This window comes from Chiroxiphia lanceolata, chromosome 4 (assembly GCF_009829145.1).
Source record: "Chiroxiphia lanceolata isolate bChiLan1 chromosome 4, bChiLan1.pri, whole genome shotgun sequence".
Classification (NCBI taxonomy): domain Eukaryota; kingdom Metazoa; phylum Chordata; class Aves; order Passeriformes; family Pipridae; genus Chiroxiphia; species Chiroxiphia lanceolata.
The window spans coordinates 74,926,576-74,945,804 of NC_045640.1; the positions used below are offsets into that span (position 1 = coordinate 74,926,576).

Consider the following 19,229-nt stretch of genomic DNA (forward strand, 5'->3'; position numbering starts at 1 on the left):
GGTTTTAAAACACAGACAGAGGGGAAAAAAAACCAAACACGCATAATCCCGTTTTCTTTCAGCCTTGACAGATGAGGAAATTCTCTCAGCCAAATCTCTTTCAGAGAACCTATTCTCTTTAAAGAACTGAATTACTGGCTTAAAATATGGGGTGTTTGGCTCCAGCCTGCACAGTGGAATTATGTTTATAGGGACACTTCCTGAAGAAATATCTAAGGAAGTAAACAAATTCACATGGTGCCACCAACACTGAACTCCACCTTCTGCAGTGGTCACTTTATGCAGGGCCTTCTTTTTTCAACCCAGATATTCAGTAATTACTTCAATTCAGTAAAGCAGACGAGAGAAAAATTCATAATATTTATGATTTCTTAAAAAACTTACGTGCTAGGTGTACTCAGACTGATTTTGCTGGAGCCTAGTCTAGGAACAGTAAGGAAGGGATGATAAAACATTTTTGCCTAATGCTTCCTGGGGTCAGTGGCATTCACCTTTTAACAGCCCTGGGATGGGCCCTGATACTTCAGGGATTTTTGAGAACCATCCTGAGGGATTTCGCTATTATTTTGTCTTTGGAAGGGAGGAAACAAAGCGGTACCGGCAAAAAAAACCAGCCAAAACAGACAGAAAAAAAGACAATTCCAACATAAACAACGTGGCAGAGCCCGAGACTGAAGTGCTCCTCGGGATGTCACCCACTCCCAAGGACAGGGCCCAACGAGCTGCACGCTCAGTCACCTCCCTGAAACCCAAGGACACCAAAGCAATGGCAGCAGAGTGAACACAGCGGTCAAGCCAGACTTACTGGCCCTGCAGAACCCAAAGGCTAAATTTATTCCAGGACTCTAATTAAGACAGTTGGGGTTAAAAAAACCAGAGATTTGTAACATAAATTTTGTGTTTCCAATCAGCTCACTCTAACACCTAAGCTCTGCAAGCCTCTTCCAGGGTAAGTACTACACCCCTGTGCCAGCAACGCTCCTGAAACCACACCGGGAAGCCCGAGTTTTCTGATTAACACCTTAAATCTGAACCTAAAGAATTAAGAGTAGTTTCTTCTGTATGAAGGACCTGTGGTGTTTTGCTGTTCTACTTCCTTCATCTTACTACCTCAGTTCAATTACTAATTCAATTGCAGCTGAAAAAAACCAAATTGACCTTGTATTTACAGCAGGCTCAAGTGAAACCAAGAATGCTTAAAAAACAGCCAAAGCATCTCAAAAAGCACCCTTTGCCTAGGACAGCACTTTCAGGTAGTTAACGGAGGATTGTGTGCTGGGAAACTAATTTGCACCTCATGTAAGAATCCAGTGACAGAATAAAATAGAAGAGAGTACAGAAACAAACACAAATCCAAGATTTGTGATCCTACACCTTGGATCATCATGAAACTCAGGGATAAAACTGAACTTACAAACCCTCGAGATGGATAAAACATTGGAAAGAGCAATTATAAACCTGACTGCCAGCAGGAAACCTCCTCAAAGTTCAAACACTAGAAATCAGCTTGGGAACAGTTTTTGTTATACAACCCAACCTTTCTGTGTTCAGAAAGAACATGAGGGCTTCAAGAGAAGCCCTAATGCACTCTGGACATCAGATTTTCAAGTAGGAACTTGCTACCAGAAATTATTAATATTTTTTACTCTTTGTTGAAGACAAACACAGAACAAAATCAGTATGTATAAGAACACCTGCAAGGAACCTGCAAGCTGACCTCCCCTGCTACGTAACTCCTGCTGTCATTGTTCTCATACTTTAAGATTCCTTTTCCTGTGTACTGAGAAAAGCTGCCATTTTTTACTAACTCGTTTTTAGGAAAAGGCAATTTACCATTTGCAGACAGCACCAGATCGCGCTACCTAAGATCTTGGCTTTTTGCAGTAATTTGCTGCAGTTTTTTAAAAAAAAAAAAAAAAAAAAAAAACACCACCTTGAAGGTTGCCATGAACGGTGTCGTAGGAGCTCATTAAGTTGCTGGTTTGAAATTTCCATTTAACTTCTGCCAAAGCTCTCTCCAGTGCCTGTGCTTCCACACGGACATCTGACGGAGTTTAGACACAGAGATGAAAACATCCCATTACAACTCTTTATTCCGTTCCATCAGCTCAGCAACACGGGAGCCAAACAATGGCTTCCCACTCCCGGGGTTTCTGCGACTTCAGATCTGCCAGGTTTCCCCTCAGAAAGCCTTGGACTTGTTGCTACTGTACTCCTGATTTTTAGAAGCTGCCTCACTAGCAGTCAAATCTGGAAGCACTTTGCCTCAGAGATTAGAGAAGTCTTAATGTATTAGGCATGGGAAGGGCAAAAAATAGCCTAAGACAAACTGTCTTAAGTTTACGGAGATAATGAAGGGAATGGCTGGGAGGGAACACCAGTGTCTGCAGTGTTCCCACAGTAGTTTCCACTTACAGCAGAACCAGAAACTTATATTTCTTTCGTGTTTTTCAGTCTATGTGCCTTCCAGACTGACAGTGGTCAGAAGACCACAACCCAACTGCAGAGCTGGGCACAACTCAAGTAAATCTGAAACTAAAAAAAAAAATTTACCCCCCAAACAACTAAAAAACCCCTTTGTTTCTACTGCAGGATTTTTTTTAGGTTTCTAAAAGCCAAAACTAACCATGAGGTTGCTTTCAAACAAGGAAACCTCCCTTTTGCTTAGAACACTCAAAACACATTTCCTCCCCAGGAGCTGCTGGGAATGACTTTGAAGCTGGATGCTCTGCTCCATTAATCAGGCCATCCCCACGTTCACATTCCCAAAAACAGTGGCTTCAGCTGTGCATGTTCTACAAGCTGCATCATTTTATCCTGAAGTCAGTGGGAGAAAGACTAGAACAGATTTTTAAAAGCAACCTGCATGATCAAGAAAAAGAATGATTACAAATGACGCCCATGGCATGTATTTTGCCACAAATCCTGAACTTCATAAACTCAGTATTATCCACTTGCTTGCTTAGCACTGCTTAATATTTTATCCCAGACCACCCAGTCTGGCAGAGCCTCCACTTACTGTATGATGAAACCATGAGGGAAGCTTCCAGATGCCCCAACTGCCTTCCCAGCTATCAGTGTCTACAGCACATCTCATACTGTCAAAAAAAAAAATAAAAATAGAGCCAAGCATTCTGCCTCATGATATTTAATAATTTGCTTTTTTTTCCATCTCTCTGCAGGTCTCAAAGCATGTGAAGTAGGTGCCTAAGGCTCTGTAAGGCACAGCACGCAGACAAAGGCTCACCTCATGCAGGGAATTCCTCAAGAACTACCAGCACTCCTTGGCTGTCTCCGCCCTTCTCCTCACGCTGCACAAGTGATTCCACCTGAGAGCTCCCAGTATAAGGAGCCAGTGGGAAGAACGGCCATGGACCACTAAATAAACCTGTGACTTTGCCAGTAAGTCTCACTCGACACAAATTCTGTTTCCATCACCCACAACTAATCTCAGGGCTTGTCCATGGATACATCAAAGTCACTCAAGGGCCAGACACCATCATAGCAAAACTCAAAGGATTCTGCTCAAGAGAGAGCTCTCCAAGCATCTGTAGGACTGCTGGACACCACAGTTCGGCACCAAAACAGTTAATCCTACAAGTTTTACACCTCAAAAACTTCTACCAACACAATGATGTTCACTTTCCTGAAACTCAGCACTACAGAAACAAAATTCCGGGTGTGAGGACTTGTTGTGACGTGCTTGTTGTGTGCAATTTATCTCAGAGCATGTGGATAAAATGCTTCTTCTATCAACCTCAGCAGGGATAAAACGCAGAGTGCTGCTTGACCGGGGAAAAAACCTACCAGCATCTTGGCCCAGCCCTTCCTCGAACCTATCAGACTCTTCCTTCCTGCTCAATTTTTAACCAAAATGCAGATGCACCACTTGAAAGTCAAACCTCTGCGAAACTGACTTCAAAAGAGAAGCCAACAAACTTCAAGTGGACGTTTTTGAGGACACTACTCAAAGAAAAAAAAAAAAAAAAGCAGAAGTGCAGGTCCAGCTGAGGGGGGGTTACAGAATTAAAACTGCCCAGCAAAGACCTGTGTGTGAGTACAGATATAAATCAGGGCCTTCCAGCCTCGCCTGGCCTTTCCCAGAGATACCTACCCGAGAAACCGAGCATTAGAGACAAACCCGAGTTATTAATGCTTCCCTGGGCTTGGCTCTGCTTTACATGGAATCAGGGCTGGTGGCAGCTTTGGAGGGGGCGTTGAACGACAGCGGGACAACCCGGGCTGTCCGACAGCCTTTGCCTTGCTTGCACCTTCACCTGCTTTACCTGCACACACTCTCCAAGACGACCTATTCCCACACGGCTGGGAGCGCCCACACCTTCCCAGACACTCACCCGGTGCTCCGGCCTATCCCCGGAGCCCCATCCCGGGCGTGCCAGCAGCATTCCCACCGCCCAGCCCTCGCTCTCCGGGCTCCCATACCCATCGCGATACGGCACATGGCACGCAGCACGGCGGCAGAGGGCACCTGCTGCAGCTCCCGGGCCTTTCCCTTCGGCACTAAGCCACACCAGGCTGGAAGGCGGCCTCTGGCTGCCGCTCCCAGGGAGCCTCCGACCCCCGGGGAAAACCATGGGGGGCAGCGGGGGCCGCTCCCCGCGGCGGGGGTGCCCGGGGGCGGGACGGGCCGTGCCCGCGCCACGAGGTGCTGACCCTTCTCCCCGGCGGTGCCGCAGGGCCGCGGGCGGGAGGAGCCGGCAGCGGGCTGGAATTATGAAACCGGATCGTCGGGGAAACCCCCGGGGCCTCCCCCCACGCCGTACCTCGGAGACCTCCTCTTCCTCCTCCTCCTCCTCCTCCTCGTCTTCCTCCTCCTCCTCCTCCTCGTCGTCGTCGCTGCCGTTGTTGCTGCTCTCGCTGCCGCCGCCGCCGCTCTCGCTGCTGCTGGCCGGCCGGGCCGCCCGCCCGCCGCGCTTCGCCTTGCCCGGCGCCGCCTTCTTCTTCAGCAGGAGGTCGCACACCCGCACCAGCCCCGCCGCCCCGGGCCCGCACGGCGAGGGGGGCGCGGCGGGGCCGCTCGGCCCCTCAGGGGGACCGGGCCCCGCCGTGGCGCTGCCGGCCTCGCCGCCGCCGCCCTCACCGCCTCCCTCCTCCGCCGTCACCGCCGCCGCTACCGCCGCGCCGACCGCCTTCTCCATGGCCGGAGAGGAAGCAAAAGGAGGAGGAGGAGGAGGAGAAGAAGGAGTAGGAGGCGCCCGCGGCCGCAGCTGCCTCGGTCACCTCTAGCGCCGGCGCCGCCGCCGCGCCAAGTCTCGCGATACTTCCCGCGGCCGCCGCTCGCGCCGCTCGCCTCGCGCGCTCCCGCTCTGCCCTCGCGCCTCCCGGCCGCGCGCCCACGCCCCTTATGCCCCTCTCCCGTTCCCGGCAACCAGAGCGCGGCGGCGGCGGCGAAAGCCCCTCCTCCCCCGCTTCCTTCCTTTCCTTCCGCCCGCGCCGCCGCCTCGGTCACCGCCCCGGCGCCGGAACCGCCGCGCGCGTCATCACCCTCAGCCCTCACCCCTCAGCGTTCAGCCTGACCCGCCTCGGTGAGGTGATCGGCACCCCCAGCCAAGCCTCTCCCCCGGGAACGTCTCCCGGGAGTGCCCCCCGGGGGCCTCCCGCGGGTGCGGCGGTGCCGAGCTGCCCGGTCAGAGGGGTCTGTGGGGGCAGCGCTGCCCCCCGGGCGTGAGGGAGGGCGCGCGCGCCCATGGGCGGGAAACCCTCCTGAGGGAGCGGCCGGCAGGGACACCCCACAACACGCACAATTCCGGTTAAAAGCGGTGTTCCCTCACAGAGCGCGTGCAATATGCGTTAAAAGGCAACCTCCCGACCCCCCCTTTTAAAAAGTAAACTGTCGGGGCGTCGCTGAAAGTGCCGGAAAATAAATTAGTACAAGTGCGGTGGTGAAACCGCAACGCGCAGAATTCCAGTTGAAGGTGATGTCCTGGGAATGACCGGACGTGGCACTCGGTGCCCTGGTGTAGACAAGGTGGTGGTCGGTCAAAGGTTGAATTCGATGGTCTCAGAGGTCTTTTCCAACCTAAATAATTCTGGGGTTCCGTGTTCTTCCATCCAGTTCATTCACACTGGACCCTGTGCATTCAAAGGTAACTTCCAAACCCCTGTTTTAAACCAACACTGCTGAAAATGCCAGAAACATCAAAATTCCTGTGCCGGTTCAACCGTGTTCCTTTAATGACCCCTGTTAACTGTATCACTACACCCCATTTCCTCCCTCAGGCCCCCAGCCCGGACTTTTCATCCTTAAAATGTCCTCGGGATATTAATAGCATCACCTCCATTGGGGCAGGTCAAGTCCTGCAGTAACAAAAGTTAAATGTGTGAAGTATAAATGTTAGTCAAATATAGATATATTTAAATATATATTTAAATATATTTAAATATTTGACATATTTAGCTTAAGTATATATTATATATATAATATATATAATATATATTATAGATATATATTATATATAATTAAGCTAAATATGTCAAATATTTAAATTTGGGCAGTCAATGCATGCTCATTGGAGAAACGGGCTTTTTTCCTTTTTTTTTTTTTAAGACCTGTTGGAAATAAAAATTATTCTAACCACAGAAACATGTTGGAAAGGTCAGTCATAGCTCCTAATGCACTGGTGCACTACAGACGGTTTGGAATCGGAGTTTCAAGCCAGAAACACCAATTCCAGTTATAACTATTCCAGTTCAGAAATGGAAAGAGATTGTAGTTATCTGATTATTTGTTACCTCTTTTATTTGGCTGGTGTTGGAGAGCACCACTTTTTTTTTTTTTTTTCATTAAAAACAATGTAAATGCATTGATTTTTACTGGCTTCTATTGAGGTACAAGCACAGATTAAGCATTTGCTATTATTATATATAATATATAAGATATTGTATGTGTTATTTAGCGTTTATGTTGTACATTATTTTCTATTTGTTGGCATCACAAGAGGCAGAAAAAAGAACTGTGAGTGAGTATCGGTATCCTCAGCCCTACCACCTGAGATTCACGGTGTGGTGTGACAAGGATGAACGTGGAAAAGTGACCTCGTCCTCAGCGTTTAATCCAAGAGGTGACTGACCTCTCTGAGCAAAACACATCTTGGATTCCTTTGGCTGTACAAGCAGCCAGGCAGGTTGTCCAAAGGCACCAAATTGACCCAGCTGGATTTGGGAAGGGCAGTTTGCAGGGCTGGGTTTTACCCTGTGAGCTGTTGGTTGCCCTGTGTCTGTTTGAAGGGTAGCGTAGTTGTGCCATTAAGCTCTGTTACATTGTATCACAAATCCGCCTTTAACACTGGGGGCACTTGCACCTAATTCCAGGTATCCATTCAATTTGTTAGGCTTGGAAAGGGTCCAGTTTCTTGCTAAGGAAAGCAACCAGCAGTGTTTTCTCTCTCTGCCTGGTATTCCCAAGCCCCGGATGAGATGGAGGAGTTGTTACCAGCACCACTTGTGTTGGCACAGGCAGCGTGGCCTGTCAGAGACCGTTTGTTCCGTTTCTTTTATGGGGTGACCTCTGTCCTGTTCAAAGAATGGCGCCTCCTCACCCTGCGCTGCAGAGCAAGGCCTTTTCCTCCATTTTTATAAGATCCAGTTTATCCCCGCTGTCCTTGCCACCCTCCTTTGAGCCTCCTGCGCTGGAATGTGTCCAGAGAAGGGCGAAGGGCCCGAGGAAGGGTCTAGAGGGTAAAGTCATGAGGAGCGGCTGAGGGAGCTGGGGGAGCTCAGCCTGGAGAACAGGAGGCTCTGTGGAACAGCCAGCACATTGAAAACCTCTTCTGTGGTGTAATTATCCACAGGGATCTGCTTCCAGTTTCGTATATAGCTGCTGGAAGGAGTGTCATCGTCAAGGTCAGGAAGCAGGGGGAGTGAATTTGTTTGCAATTAATATAGGAACTGGAAAAAGTTTGTAACTTCTTGTATTTTTAACCCAAACTCATGGCTGCTACATCTGCCACGAGGCTACCAAGATGATGAATCAAATAAACTGTAAAATTAATCCAAGACCCAAAGCCTGCCATTCTCACTGGTGAATGCACTGCTTATCTTTGACACATACTGTTTTGCTGCTCTTGTTTTTATTCGTATCATTCTGGGAATTTTGAAGCCCAAACTGTATTGTTTCAACACACATACCAAAGGGACTGGCTCACTGGACCTCCTTGGTGCATAGCATTGTCTCCCAAAAAAAAAAAAAGGAAGATCCATCTGAAATGGGAGGCAAAATAAACTAAAGTTAGACCATCGTGAATTATTTTTAATGGAAATAATAAAATCAAAGTTGTTCAGCAATGATGGACTGGTGTCCAAAGCAGAGGGAGAAAGAAGAAATAAAGCACAAATGTCTCCACTTCAGAAAAGTGCTGTTTTCTGTGATATACAATTTAAGATTTGTCTAAAACACTCTGTTCTAGTACCTGTAAATTACATGTGGAAAAGAATGATTAAAAGCTGATTTTATGCAGCCATGACATTTACTTTGAGTTCTATTTTTTTACCATCTCTATTTCTGCATTACAGCAAGATTCCTGTGAGCGTCTCAAGTGCTGTGGCCTTGAGAGTAAAGAAAATGAAGACAATCCAGGCAGACTGAGAATTTAAGAACAGTGGTGCTGGCGGGGGAGAAGTGCCTGGGGTTACAGCAGAAGGTAAATTTACATTACTGTTACCACTCAACCTCTGCATTTACATTCCAACTAACACACAAACACTCTGCCTGCAGTTTGGTGTGGTAAGCCAGGTGATTCTGCCTTTTGGTATACTTATCCATCATAAATGCCACTTGGAAATACACATATATGTCCTGCTCCAATGTCTTGAGAATCATTTGTATTCCACCTCAAATACCAGTGTTACATGTTCTGATAGTTGCCCCTAAAACATCATGCCAGCTTTGGCCACTTCCTCACAGGGAGAACAGGGAAAGAAAAAACAAGTCCAGAAAGCAACACTTTTAACAATTGATCTGCTGAAGAAATCTGCAAGTGCTCCATTAAAAAAAAACACAAAAAAACCAAAACAAAACAAAAAACAAACAAACAAAAAACCAAAACAAAAACAAACAAAAACAAACAAACAAACAGAAACCACAAAAAAAAACCAACAAAAAACCCCAAACATTTGTTCTGTAATATATTTAGTTCTTTGGGAGTCTTAGTTAAGAAATGGCTTGAGCACTTGATATCCTAAAATGCATTAGTACTCTGTGAGACTTATATTTTAACATGCACAAATGATTTTTCAAAGTGTACTTCAGGCTCCTAATTTGCTACAGAGGCTTTCAAAGTGTTTATCCTTTGTGAGTATAAAAACACCATGTCAAATTGAGGCAAAGGGCATCTGGGTGAGCTTCTGGATTCTTTCTCATTCTCTTCAAATGCTGTCAGAGGTAAAAGTAAAGACAAGACAAATCATAAGATAAAGTGATTTTTTTTTTTTTGGTGCATTTTATGCATAATGGATCTGTAATCCAAAAGTGTAAATGAGACCTCTCAAGCCAAAGCCACCTCGCCTGTGTTTGAATATCAAAGTTTATGTGTCAAATTAATATTTTGCTCTTTGAGGTTTGTTTTATTACTGGCATTTAAGGCAGCATCAACTGTGGACTGCCCAGGAGTCAGCCAGGAGGTTAAACATTTCTTACACTTTGTGTTTTGCCTGAGTTCTACCAGTCCATAATGATAATTTCTATAGTAACCGCTTTTTAAGTAAACAATTGATTAGTTCTGAAATTAGTCCTTGAAATGGCTTCTCCTGGAGCAGCCTGGGAGATCTCGGTGCAAGCAGCCTTCTGCTGACATGCAGAACAACAAGGTTCAAGCTGTTTGTTTCTATCTTCATATAAAGTGTGCCTTGAAAATATTTATCCTCCCAGGGTAATTTATCTCTGGACAAGGAAGGGAGTGAGGATCTCCGTGTAAAACTTGGTAAGACCTTGGATTCAGGGAAAGCAGTGTAAGAAATGCCTGTGATATCTCAAAACGGCACATCGAGTGGAATAAGAACATTTTTTTTGCAGAGTTCAAATTAGAACTAGAAAAACTGTCTACAAGCTTTTAGTGGTCTATAATTCCATAACCCCCAGGGTCCCAGGGAGTCTCTGGTTTTCCAACAGAGCCTGCCCTGCCTTGTTTACTGGGTGCTGTTCTACTTACTGGCTCATGCTCCTTATTGCTGGTTCCTGATCTGTGTTAGGGGGCAGTTGGGATACATTTTTTTAGAAAGAGATGAAAGCTCGATGTTTCTGCTATTTCAGTTTGACTCAGTAGATGGAGCTAGAAGCCGGCAATCCACTCACAGCTAAAACTGGTCTCCCTTCCCACCACTATGGAAAAGAAATTTTACTCAAGCTTTTGAGTCTTAAACGTATATGTCCTAAAACAGATATGTATTTTTTCATTCTACAGTAAAAATAAAGTGATTCTTTTTGTGTGATTTATTTCAGCAGGCTATACAGGGATTTTTTTTTCCCGTATGACATTTACAATGCCATTGACTTTAATGCAAGATAATTACAACCTTAGGAGCTGCCTTCAACAGCTTTGTATTCCTGAATGAGTGACCATTTCAATAAGGAGAAAAAATGCTGATGGGGTGAATTTTCCTTTTTGTCACTTGTCATTCTCTTTTTTTCTCCTTCATGAATATGAATAGATTTATATTTCTAAAAGAGGAAGTACCTCAAAAGTCAACCAGACATTTCCCTGTAGCTGTCTGGTGAGTGAGCCCGTGAGTGTGTTGAAAGGTAGGTCTGGATCTTTTGTTCTCATTCATAAATTCTGATACACAGACTCAGCCTGAAACATCTGATTTGTTTTCTCAAGTGTGTCATTTTCAATTATAGACAAGGTATTAATTTCCAGTACTTAACATTGTGTTCCAGAGCTCAGTTTGAACACAAATTCCCAAGCTCACCCTCAGACATCGCTACAGTCTCTCCATGTTCACCAAAGCTCTTACATGCCACTTAACTTCAGTGAGTTTTAAACCACCTTGGATTCAGCAAAACACTTCACATGTAGCCTTTAGGTACCTTAATTCCAAATCCTGCAGACTATTTATTAAATAGTGACAGTCACTAGCCAGAAAAGCTGTTGAGAATTTTTGGAATGCTTTATCAGTATTACCTGGTATCTTAAGGAATTTCTCACCTTCTCTATTTCAGCTGTCTTTCTTTAGTTTAAAGAGACCCATGTAAGGACAGTGAAAATATTTCTCAACAAGAGTACTTCTAAAAGCCTTACACAAATACTTTGCAATAGGAGCACCAAATAAATCCCACATTAATTATTATTAATCAGCAAGTCAAGTTTTCTCTCCCATGACCAGAGAGAGCTGGTCTCATTTTTAGACACATCATTATCGCAAATTCTCTAAAACTGGCTCTTTCTTTGCCCACAGGAACATTAAATTTTTTTCAATTTCGAGGTCCACGGCCTCTCTGTGCAAATAATTTGGTCAACAGTAGGTGGCAGACATATCCCACGTGAGAGCTTGGGAAAGGCTTCATCAGGCCAGTTCTTATGGAATGCTGGTACCTGCTTACTCAGGACACACCACAGCTTTCCCTGCCAGAGCTCTCGTTTAGGAAAGGATTAGGCTTGAACATCAGTTTTAGAATCATCTCAATATAACCTGAGCTAGACCTGCTTTTAGCAGGTACATTTCCTACTCTTCCACTAATCAGTCTAAAAAGATTTGTGTGATTTGGTGAGAAATAACTTTCTTAAAATATTGTAAAGCATGTCGAAAATCCTTATGAAAAGATCCAAGGTCCAACCTCCCTTTTACTGAGCTTGCTTTCCAGTGAAGTCAGGCGAGTTTTGGCACTGACTTCGATGTGAACAGAATTAGGGCAATGCTGAATATATTTCAAAATCCTTCACCGAGGACCTGAAGCCGAGTCTCAATTTCACCACCTCCACACAATAATTTTTAGTTCTGATGTTGCATCGTTCTGGATTGAATTTTATAACCAGCTTGAGCATGAAGTTTTCATTTGGTGGGTGGCCAGATAAAATAACCTAAGCCCATGTCAGTGGAGGTTCTGTTTTGTGACACTGGGAATGGCATGGAACATTCTGTAGCCACAGGTCTGTGGGGCCTGATGACATGCACCCCAAGGTTCTGAGGGAACTGGCTGGTGTGGTCTCTGAGCCACTCTCCATCATATTGGAAAAGTCACAGCCATCAGGGGAAGGCCCCAGTGACTGGAAAAAGGGAAATGTCACTCCAGTTTATAAAAAGGAAAGAAGGGAAAAGCAGGGAACGACAGAGCGGTGAGCCTCACCTCTGTGCCAGGGAAGATCATGGAGCAGATCCTGATGGAAGCAATGGTAAGGCATATGCAAGACAAAGAGGTGATCTGGGACAGCCAGCATGACTTCACTAAGGGCAAATCATGCCTGACTAGTCTGGTCTCTTTAAAATCATCAGGTCCAACCATTAACCAATTGGCAATTGCACCAATAAACCATGTCAATTAGCTGTATCCAAAATGTTGCACTGGAAACATCAGAGTTCTGATAAACTTTCATGAAATCCGTGGTTATATTTCCATATTGGCTCCGACAAACCCCCAGGGAAGCAGGCCCTCTGCTTGAGGGATTTCTGTCAAATGATCCAAGAACATTTGTGTTCTGGAATGTCAAAGGAGCCATCCCAAAACTCTTTCAGTGCTAACAGCCATGAAGCTGCAGTGCCCAACGGTGCAGCAGGGCCTTGGTGACTGAGACTTGTGTTCAGGTCAGGCTCTCAGCGTCTTCAGCCTTGCTGGATTTATCTGGAACGGAGTCTTGAGTCCTGGCTCAGTGCTGGGCTCTCCTCTCTACCAGTGAGAAATGTGGTTCAACGCCTGATTCACACAGCTTCCAACTTCCAGGGAATCTGGCAGTCCTAGGCAACCTGCCTAGATCTGCACTGATTTTAAGGGAAGTCTCAATCCTGTTTGCATGGAATAGCTCCTGTGCCTGTACTGTAGACCCCCACTCTGTGTTTCCAGCACTCAAAAGTCAAAGAGAAAAGTCAGAAACCCAGGTTCACTCAAAAGTGAAGGTGCCAGATAAGGGCAATTCCAAATTAATTTTTGCAATTGAATTTCCTGAGTTATTTCTGAGGCCTGTGGACAGGTTACAGATATGCCTGACTGGCAGTATTGCAGCGCTGCTGGAATGAGCAGGAAAGGCCTTTGGGCAGAGAGCAAATATCAAGGACTGTCAGTGGGGCTGGAGGGCACCACAGAGGAACGGCCTGGCGAGTGTAGCCTCGGCCTGATTGACCCGAGAGACAACACTGAAAGCCTCATGGGCAAAGAGCTTGGTAATATTTCTTTGCATGGCTCGAGAAGGGTTCTCGGGTTAGGGTTCAAATTTAAAAAACCAGACATCACAGCTGGTGAGGCTGTGCAGAGCCACTGTGCCTGCTGCCTTTTTATAGTTCCCTGGATGTGTGGGCCCATGTTTTTATTGCTTATTTAAGAGAACCACAGGGACCATACAGATCGTTGCTAACCTCAATCACAGGTTTTGGTCTCGGATGAGTCCTGATTCTGGGAATATACTGAGGAACCTCTCTTTTAAAATCAGCCTTGGAAAGCCTTTCTGGAGGCTTTCAAACTCAGAGAGACTGAATTTCAAATCCTAATCACTTGCCTCCTTTGAAAATCAGAGTTTGCGAGTACTACTCTAAAGAAAAACAAACAAACTAACCAAGCAACATTTCCTCTGTTTTGTGCTATTTTTAGTCATTTCCTTAACTCTGGGAATCCCAGGCTTCCGGTGCTACATGTCATAGCGTAACAAATCCAGGTAAAGGAGAACATAGGAAGGAAAACAGCAACCAGAAGAAAGACAACTTTTTGCTGCTGCTGCAAATCCAGTTCTCTTCTAAGAGATCATTACATCCTGGTGATATCACTGGGAATCCGACTCCCAGTTAAGGAAGTACTGGACCTGGAACTACAAGCCAGAGCTCACCTAATAAATGTTGTCTGGTTGAATGCTGCTTGAAAAACTTTGAGCTGTTAAAAACAATTGATATTTACAACAGAAAAGTACATGTTCTTAAGTTTGACTAACTAATTCAGTTGTTTCTGAGGCTGAGACAAAAATGTGGAAGTCCTTTACTGGGCTTTTGGATTTCACCTGGGGAGACAGGAAGCTCCACATTTCATTCGTGGAGTCTCAGAATTCATTATAGCGGTATAAAAGTGGATTATCTTTCTATCTCAGTGAGTGAATGACAGTGCCAATTTTAAAATGTCTTAATCTGCCTGCTCCAGTAACAAGAACTTAAAATGGCTTTACAAACTTCTATTCTCCTGCTAAGGTGCCACTTGAGTCCGTGACTCTCAGCTAAAGAAATACTGAAGGCAGTAGGGAATATTTGAGGTAGAAAATGCTATTCTTGCTTCAGGACTTCATTTAAAATAACTATCTTTCCATTTTTCAAAGTTGTCAGGGCTTTATCTTCAGGAATTGTTTGCTCAGGAAGAGAGGAAAGAATAAGAAAAGAATCACTCTCTTTTCTCCTTAATGCTTGAGCATTTACAAGTTGTCTTAAGTAGATGAACTGGTATCTTCCCAAGAAAGAAAGCAATATTAAAAAACCCAAGGCCATAACAGAAAAAAACAGCACAAGAGAACAATTATAGCAGCAACACAGATTCTGTTTCTATGGAGATGGACATGAAAGAGAAAATATTTATTTAGCTTGGGAGTTTTTAGGCCAGAATGGGAAAACTGAGAGTTTACAATGAAAGTAAATGAAAATAGGACAAAATAAGAGTGTCAGCACTGTCAGTGATGCAGTAACATCAGGGGGGTCACCTGCACAGTAGCACAAATTTTCCACAAGTCCTACAGCCCCTCTAGACATACAGCAATGTTTTCAGCTCTGGAAGTGTTTCAAGTTGGGAGCAAACCCAGTGGGGCTCCCAAAATCATTGGTTCATTTTCAAACTGCTTTGCTTCTGATTTTAGCAAATACACCTGCTTACACTTACAAGAAAAGTTTGTAGCCATGTTTTAAATAGATTGGAGATCCTGGATAAATGACTTAAAGGAATTAAAACCAAAAAAAACTCCCAACATTTCCTACTGTTCCTCAAAAGTTTTCAGTATCTCTTTTATTATTAAATCTGAAGTGCAGCAGACCTAGGGAAGGAATATTAACAATCTCCTGCCAAACAAAAGCTTTCAGCCTTGGCTCTTGACTGAACCACGTCCCGTGGCTCTTCTCTCCTGCCAAAGGCCATCAAGCAGCACAGCAGAGCAGCAAAGAAATTGGAAACTGAGTGCCAAAAAGTTTCTAGGGCACAAGTGAACGCACTGGACTCCAAAGGCCTCCGGGCAGTTATGTAAGAGGAAGAAAAAAGATCCCCAGCGACAGTGGTACCATGAACCGAACATCAGTCACACCACCACAGCCACTGCGGTTCCAGAGAGCAGATCAAAGGCTTCAGAAGGAGCACTGGAGCAGGAGACCTCCCTGAGAAGGACCTGCTGAACTGAGCAACACTGCACCTTGGGGGGTTTCTTTGCCTCTCCTCTTTTGTGTTTAGATGCAACATTTGGATGCGCCCATACCAAAACATCACACTAGTTTTGAGGGACCTTGTAGCTACAAATGGATAAAAAGATCAAGCCACTACTCCCCTAGTTTGTGGCTTACCTACTTGTGCTGACAGAAAAAAGAGTCATGGGGATATGGAGAGAAGAGAGATATTCTGACAAGTCCCAGAACATGCCGGCTGACACCCTCCCAAAGCACCAAAGGCTCTAAATTTGGGTAGATTGAAGCAACTGGATGCTTAATAGGCAAAGCAAAGCTGTACTTGTACCTGCTGCCAAAGGATGATGTTGGCAACTGGTACTTGGTAAGGAAAATAGCCACAGCACCACACTATGGACTTTTGAGACAAATGGGTAGGGATGGTAGAATTCCCTAGGGATCAAATGTACAGGGTTAGCAAGAACAGTCATCCTGGTTGATTCAAAAATCCTTATTTTAATGACCAAGAACTCGGTAAAACTGCAGATGAGTGGCTGATGCCCCAAGATGAACAGTCTAGCATCAGAACTGAGGATGATGATGATCTCCGGGACACAGGAGATACACGTGTCCTGGAGTGGTTAGCTACACCTGAGCAGGGCTCTGCCTGTTCTGCCACAGTGATCAAACCCTTTCCATCTTCATGGTTGCTTGTTTTACATTGATGAGTCCATCTCTGTTCAAATAAAAGGCATATATCTGAGATCTCTGGCTCATTCTGCGTGGGAGCTAAACATCGGTGATAAGAATAGCAAACATGCACCAGAGCAGGGAAAAAACATGATACCTGTCCCTGTGTCCAGAGCTACAGACATTTATTTAGAAAATGCTGATCATTACAGTTATTAAAAAATGAGCTGTCCAATGGAAAAAAAGAAAACAAGCAAGGCTCATGTCTGTAGGCACAGGGCTGGAAATATGAGCTGGCAACACCTTTTCCAGCATTCCCTCACCTCCACCTGCAGACAGGTGAAAAGGAACATTCTTTTTGCTGGTTCCCTCTGCTTTGGCAGGAGAAAGTTTTACATTTTGAGGAAGAAAAAAGATCACTGGCTGGCTGCCCTCCTTCCTGTTATCATGAGATATGCCAGGAACAAAACCCCCTCCAAAACAAAGCTGTGGCTACTAGCACAGTATGTCCTAAAGTGCCTCTGGGTTCGGTGTGTGTCTCGTGGTCCACTCACACAAACAAAACTTTGGGTCTTGAAAACAAAGAAGAAACAGCAGTAAATAAAATTAAGGGGGTTACTTAACGTTCTTTTGGTTTTGAGACATCACTTTGAAAAGGACTTACTTTCCAAAAGGACTTTGGCAGTTGTTCTTATGATGATATACCACACTGGTTACCTCAAGCCATTATAGTACATTTTGGTCCACTTCTTATCTACTCTTTCACTTAGCACAGGCTGGTATGATGGAATATTTAAAAATTGTGCATCCTTTTTTTCTCAGGTCACTTACTCTTGGAATTCCTGTTCTTTGATCCCCCACACCTGGAATAACACTAGTTACCACCTGTAACTTCAGACACAAATGTGTGTGAAAATGGATTCATCTTAAAATGCCATTGATGTATTCCTTTCTCTACTAACAGGACAGCTTTGGTGGAGTGTACACCACACAGAATTGTGTAACAGGAAGCTCAGTAGAATATTTAATATCGTTAAACAAACATGAGCACTGGAGTTCAGCTCCCTCTCAGCAGGTATATGAACCATTGGCATGAAGTACAGGACAGACAACAGAAGATATCTAGAAATAAACATGGACCCTGTATTCCAAACTTACATATTAACTCTAGGGGACCAGGAGTGTTCTTGCTAACACTGCATAATGCTGCAGGGGAAAATTCCAGAGAGCTTTCAAGATGCAACATTTCATATTGAGGCTTTTTCTTGGCCCAAATTTCAGCTTTCCCCTCCAACCTTTGACTGTAGTTTTCTGGAGAGTGCTTTGGTGCAGCTTGAGAGCATCTCAAGAGCTGTTCTAAGTAATCACTTGCCACTGCCACAGTTTTTTGCCATTTCATGGTTGTCCACAAGACTTCTAAACGTGTGTTTCTGTCTCACTGAATGCTCTGCTAAGATATGAAAGGAGATGGTTCTTTGATATATGAACAATAAAATAATTACAGACTGAATCATTTAACCAGCTCTTTCCTGGAATTTTGTTAGGTTAAAGCAGCACAGGCCTGAAAAGTCCAAATTGTTCATCATAATTCCCATCATTCTGCAGGAACGTGGGATTTTGCTACAACTACCTGAAAGTAATCCCACTGTCTAATATTATGACATTTCTAACATTGCTTTTCTGCCAACCTGGCTTTCCCTCCACCATCCTTCATGTAAGAGGTATCCACATAACCTTTAATTCCCAAAACAGAGCCTTGTTCCTTTAAACCACTAACAGGAATGCTGTTCTTTACCTACAAAAATCTCAGGAGCAGACTTGGCAAAACACAAATCTCTTTTGAAACAGCAGCAGCCAGTAGAAATTTCATTGTATCAAACTGTTCTGTGAACTCATTTAAGGTTCGTGTGGTTATTCCTGGAGAACAGAACGGCCTTTCCGAAAAACAAGATGCATTGCCCTGGCATTTTCCTCAGTGGAGCTTCCCTTCAGGTATTTTATGCTTGGACATGTCATTTGATTTATTTCGGGCACGTTTAAAAGTTTGCTCTCAGGAGCAAAGTGAAGTATTTTTTTAATTTATTTTTTCAGATTTCCAGAAAACTGAAAATTGATCTGTTCTTGCTACTTCCATTAGGAATAAAACAGGGTTACAGCCAAAATGCCCAGCTGAGGAGAGAAACAGAGTAGAAAAGGGAACCTTAAGGACAGAGCAAGGAGCTGCAAGACAGAACACAACCTCCAGTTGTGTGGGTTGACATCCAGATACTGGGGAGCTAAATTCATTAAAATAAATCCTAGTATTCCTCACTGTGGAACTACTTCACTCTGCACTCAGTAAGGATCCAGCCTTATACCTGTTGGGGTTTTTTGGAAGCCTCTCACTGAGTGTTCTAGAAAAATCATTTCAATTTTATTCCACATCCTGGGGCTCTGTGCAAACTGCACAATTCTTCCTGTGTTTGATCTCCTAAGTTACTGACTAATGAATAGGACATTTTCAGAGAGGAAAGTGGGGCTTAATTAAGAGATTACTCTTGAGAGGATGTCTGTACAAATGAGGAATTGCAAAAATTCTGAAATGACAGCCTTTGCACATCTACCCATGTATTTTGCTGTTTTTATGGACCCTGGTGAGCAGCAGCACCCACAGAAAACCAGAACATGACTTAACAAATCAAATGCTCAGATCAGCCTTAGATGTCTAGATGAGCCATCTCATCTTCTTAAAGTGATTTAAAATTAAAATTCTCTAATTTCAAGTGGACAAAGTCCTGTCTGGGTGAGTTGTTACTGTACAATACCAACCTGCTTTGCTTCTGAACAAATACCAACAAAAAAAAAGGCTATAGGATTAGCCCTGATGACTTTTTTGTCTGATGCCTTGAACTCCTTGTTTGTCATTTGATAAGGAAATTTACGCAAAACTTTATCTTTTTGGGTGCTGGAAGGTTCGACCTCTTCGGGACAAAAAGGCCCAGAGTGACAACACCTAATAAATAACTAATATCAAATTCATTTTTGGCAAGGGCAGCCCA

At 44.4% G+C, this 19,229-nt stretch overlaps 2 long non-coding RNA genes across 3 annotated transcripts; one reads left to right on the forward strand and one right to left on the reverse strand.

The window, feature by feature from the left end:
- Positions 1–5,594: 5,594 nt before the first annotated feature.
- LOC116785727 lies at positions 5,595–18,881 on the forward strand. 2 transcript variants are annotated; one of them, XR_004356674.1, is made up of 3 exons: positions 5,595–6,107; positions 8,533–8,660; positions 18,093–18,881. It is a non-coding gene; the product is annotated as an uncharacterized LOC116785727 (long non-coding RNA). The 2 variants fall into 2 exon arrangements; XR_004356675.1 differs by lacking the exon at positions 18,093–18,881 and adding an exon at positions 8,924–8,996.
- On the reverse strand, positions 6,206–10,216 carry LOC116785744. The gene is made up of 3 exons (XR_004356696.1): positions 10,167–10,216; positions 8,149–8,220; positions 6,206–6,318 (listed from the first exon to the last, which is right to left on the reverse strand). It is a non-coding gene; the product is annotated as an uncharacterized LOC116785744 (long non-coding RNA).
- Positions 18,882–19,229: the final 348 nt, after the last annotated feature.